We start from the raw sequence: 5,000 nt of genomic DNA, 5'->3' as shown, positions 1-5,000 counted from the left end.
GCACTTGAGTCTCTGCAAGTCTTTTTCCGACTCAAAGACGAGGTCACTTCTCCAGACATCTTCCCTCAGAGTTTCAGAGGCTCCATCGTGCCAGAGATGAAATTCATTGGTGACAACACTTTCCACTTCACCTGCACGGACCACAACATGCTCTACCATGGTCTATTCTTTGCTCTTCTTTTCTTCTGGAACGTCATTCTACTTGTCGTAGGAATCATTTCCATCTCTCGTCTCCTTCTGATGTCTTTGCCCTCTGCACGCCGTCTCTTTGTCCGACCTCCAAGCTCTCCCCAAGCCAAAGTGACCCGAAGTCGAATCCTGAGCGGAAGAGGAACGAGCACAGTCTACATGTTGAACTACTGTATATCAACGCCAATTACGATGGTTCCATCTACGAGACAGTCCTTACAAACCTCAAGGAAATCGCAACCGACCTCAACAAGAGCCCCAATGAGAAACTTCGAGAGGCACTCGAAAATATCTTCCCAGAAGACTCACCGTGTTGAGCTGGACCCAAAAAGCCCTGGCCAAAATGGTCAAAAAATAGTTTACCTTTGCAAGCTGCATTTTGTCTCTTTTTGAAAGAAGCTACGAGCTTCCCTCAGCTGAATGAATTTGACGGTAGAAAATAAAAACAAAATTGTCGCCGCTCTTGCACATCACATGTCCTGTTTTCGCCCCAAAGAAATCGCCCAGCGACACCCACAAATAATGTATGGACGAGTTTGCATCGTCAGCAGAGTATAATAATTGAAAACTGCCGGCGACAGGAATAAACGCACCAACAAGTCGACATTCCAGGAAGGAAGGAAAGAAAGAAGGAAGGAAGAAAGGAAGGAAGGGAGGGAGGAAGGAAGGGTGAGAATAAAAAATGTCAGTGTCCTCTTCTGGGTCTCGGGTTCGATCTCGGTCCAGGTCTCTGTCTCGGTCTCGATCTCTGTTTCGGCCTCGGTCCGGATCACTCGACCCCGTCTCCCTTTTCCTCTTCATCTCCGTCTTCGTTTACATCTTCGTCTCCCTCTCCCTCGCCGTCTCCCTCTCTGTCTCGATCAGAGCGTGTGTGTGTGTGTGTGTGTGTGTGTGTGTGTGTGTGTCTGTGTGCGCGTGATTCACCATGGTTTTTGGATCACGTGTTGGATTCGTGATCGACAGCCATTTCTCTCCCGGAAGAGAGCTCAGAGCTCATATATGACCGATGTATCATGGGTATGCTGTGACCTTTCACATACGCACACACACACACACACACACACACACACACACACACACTTTCAACGAACGGACGGCTTGACGAACGCTCTGAAGAAAAGTGCAGATTGTGGATACCAACGCAAAGAGAAGTGCCTTTTTGTATTTGCAGGGGGGGGGAATTGCTCGTGAGGTAGTGGGAAAGTAAGGAAAGAGGAGAGGGGGAGGGATTACTGGGGAAATGGAAGGTAATGAGGATGTGGAGGACTTGGCCCAGGCAGACGGGCGGAAGGTCAACATGAAACGACCACCGGATGACGAAATGGCAAATAAAAATGTAAAGATTAGAAGTATAGAGAGGAGAAATACAGTAGAAAGTGACGAGAATATGTTCCAGGGATTTAAAGAGGGTGGGGGGGACACAACCCCCCCCAGACTGATAAGACTAGAGGAGAGAGTTGATAAGGTGATCGAGGACTTGGAACGTAAGTTAGGTAATGTAGGCTCCATTCTCCAAAGAATTGAAAGATTGGAACAACTAGAGAAGGCTAACAGAAACTTAACTGAAGAAGTAGAGGACCTAAAAAGACAGTTAGGAAATGTAAAGGAGGAGAATGAGAAATTGAAGAAGAATAGTAATGAAAACAGTGAGAAAATAGCTACAGAAGCTAAAAATTGGAGAATAACTCAAGAAGGGAATAAGGTTTCATTCACTGACATAGTCAAACAGCAATTGAAAGAACATAATGAAGACTCAGTTATTAAAGTGATGAGACAGAAGGAGAATATAGTAAGAGAATTAGCTGACAAAAAGAAATGTATAATTATATTAGGAATGGAAGAGAAACATAACCCAGATAGAACCGCAAGAATCAAGGAGGAAAATGAAAGGGTAAGCAGTTTATTAAAATTAGTCCAGGAAGATGAACCAGAAATTATAAAGGAAATTGAGGAAAAATTCAGACTCGGAAAATATAGTACAGATAAGACCAGACCAATTAAGATTAAATTCAGGTCACAAACAACGGCAGAGAAAATTCTATCCAAGACAGGGAAACTAGCAACAAATGATCAATATAAAAAGGTATGGATAAAAAGAGAAATGAATAAGGAGGAAAGAGAGGCAGAAAAGCAGAAAAGAATTGAAGCTAAGGCAAAAAACGAGGAAAGAACGGAGTCAGAGAAAGAGAGATTCTATTGGAGAGTAGTGAACATGAAAATAAAGCAGTTCGACATACTAAAGAAAAACATAAGGGAAACAGAGAACACAATGGAAGTGGCAGAAAACTAAGAGTGTCTTACACAAATATAGATGGATTGATAACAGGATTGAATGAACTGAATGATTATTTGAAAGAAAAAGAACCGGACATAATGGGAATTGTAGAAACAAAATTAAAAGGCCCACTACCACCCAACAGTGTAGGACATGATACATACAATTATTGGATTAGAAACAGAGAGAAAAAACAAGGGGGTGGAGTTATGTTCCTGACAAAGAAGGATATAAACGTGAAAGGTGTCATATATGGAAAGAATACAGTAGAGATGATTATGATAGAAGTGGAAGACCGAGATAAGAAGAGCAGAAAATTTGTGATCAACTATGTGCCTCCGAAAACAGCCTCATGGGAGGAGAATGAACATAAAAGTATGTTAGAGGACACAAAGATAGCATTAACTAAAATAATGGAAGACGGAGGAAGAATAGTTATTATGGGCGACTTTAATTGCAAAGAAATCTGCTGGGAAGAAATGACAGTAAAGAGTGGTGATGACTCATGGGGAAATGCTCTACTTGAGATGATTACTGACCATTCAATGACACAATGGATACAAGAGAACACTAGGTATAGAAATGAAGAAGAACCATCGAGGCTAGACTTAATAATTACATCTGAACCTAGAATAGTGGACAAGATTGAATATAAAACACCAATAGGTAAAAGTGACCACATATTGATTGAACTGGAACTTAATGAAGAAAAATATATGAAAAGAAATGAACAATATAGAAAAGGAAGAATGATGTATGAAAAAACAAACTTTGATAAAATAAGAGAATTCTTCCAACAAGAAAACTGGGAAGAAATATACAAAGAAGAAACATCAGTGGAAGAGAAATGGAATATTTTGACAAAAATTTACAAAGAAGGAGTGGAAAAGTATGTCCCAAGACAAAAACAAGAAAAAGAATATGTAAAATGCTGGTACAACAAAAGTTGTAGGGAGTTAAAAGACAAAAGAGACAAAGCCTGGACCGGATGGAAAAAAGACAGAAGACCTGAAAAATGGAAAATATATACTGGTTATAGAAATGAATATGTACAAAAGTGCAGAGAGGAAAAAAGAAAATATGAAAAAGATGTTATAGAAAAGTGTAAAGATCAACCAAAACTATTCTACAGATTTGTAAACAATAAACTGAAAAACAAACAAGACTTGGAGAAATTAAGACAAGGGGGAGTTGAATACACTGAGGAAATGGAAATGGCAGAAATTATGAACAAACATTTTAAATCAGTGTTTACAAGGGAAAATATACAACCTGAAGAGATTGAGTGGAAGGAAAAAGTCCCCCCTATGGAAGAAATAGAAGTAACGAAGAATGAAATATTGACACACTTGGGTAATTTTGATGTCAGAAAATCGCATGGGCCAGATGAAATAGCAAACTGGATTCTGAAAGAATGTAGGAATGAACTGGCAGACAAAATACATAGCATAATAAGCAGTTCCTTAAAAGAAGGAAAAGTTCCAGAAGATTGGAAAAAAGCAAATATAGTACCTATATATAAAGGAGGAAATAAAGAAGAACCTACCAACTATAGACCAGTCTCTCTAACAAGTACAATAGCAAAAATATGTGAAAGAATTATCAAAAGTAGATGGGTAAAATACTTGGAAAAAAACAACGTACTAAATCCAAGGCAATTTGGATTCAGACAAGGACGATCATGCGTCACCAATTTAATATGTTTCTATTCAAGGCTAATAGATATAATACAAGAAAGAGATGGATGGGCTGATTGTGCATTTCTAGACCTAAAAAAAGCTTTTGACAAAGTACCACATAAGAAGTTGCTTAAGAAATTAGAATATGAAGGAGGAATACAAGGTAAATTGCTAAATTGGATGGAAGACTTTTTGCAAGAAAGAAAAATGCGAGTAGTGATAAGAGATCAGCACTCAAAATGGAATGAAGTAATAAGCGGTGTCCCGCAGGGAACAGTTCTGGCCCCAATAATGTTTGCTATATATATTAATGATATGGATGAAGGAATTGAAAGCTATATGAGCTTCTTTGCAGATGATGCAAAATTACTGAAAAGAGTGAAAACTGAAGAAGATTGTGAATCACTACAGAGAGATCTAAATAAAGTACAAGAATGGAGTAGGAAGTGGGAGATGGAGTTCAATACAAAAAAGTGTAGTATAATGGAATTTGGAAAAAGCAAAAACAGAATAACAGGATCATATAATTTGGGAGAAGAAGGAATAAAAAGAGTAGAAAATGAGAGGGACCTGGGAGTCATTGTTATGAATAATATGTCACCTGAGAAACATATAAATAAGATTTTTGGAGAAACTTATAATTTAATAAGAACAATCAAAGTGGCATTTACATACCTGGATGAAGAAATGGTGAGGAAAATCCTAGTCACCCTGATAAGACCAAGATTGGAATATGCAGCAACGATATGGTCACCAAGTACAAAAAAATGTATAAAAAAACTTGAAAGAATACAAAGAGCAATTACTAAACTGGCACCAACACTCTCAAAACTATCATATGAAGAGAGACTACAAAA

The sequence above is a fragment of the Oratosquilla oratoria genome, chromosome 18 (assembly GCF_046742065.1).
Source record: "Oratosquilla oratoria isolate Oo_2021 chromosome 18, ASM4674206v1, whole genome shotgun sequence".
NCBI lineage: Eukaryota > Metazoa > Arthropoda > Malacostraca > Stomatopoda > Squillidae > Oratosquilla > Oratosquilla oratoria.
This window is presented reverse-complemented; position numbering follows the sequence as displayed.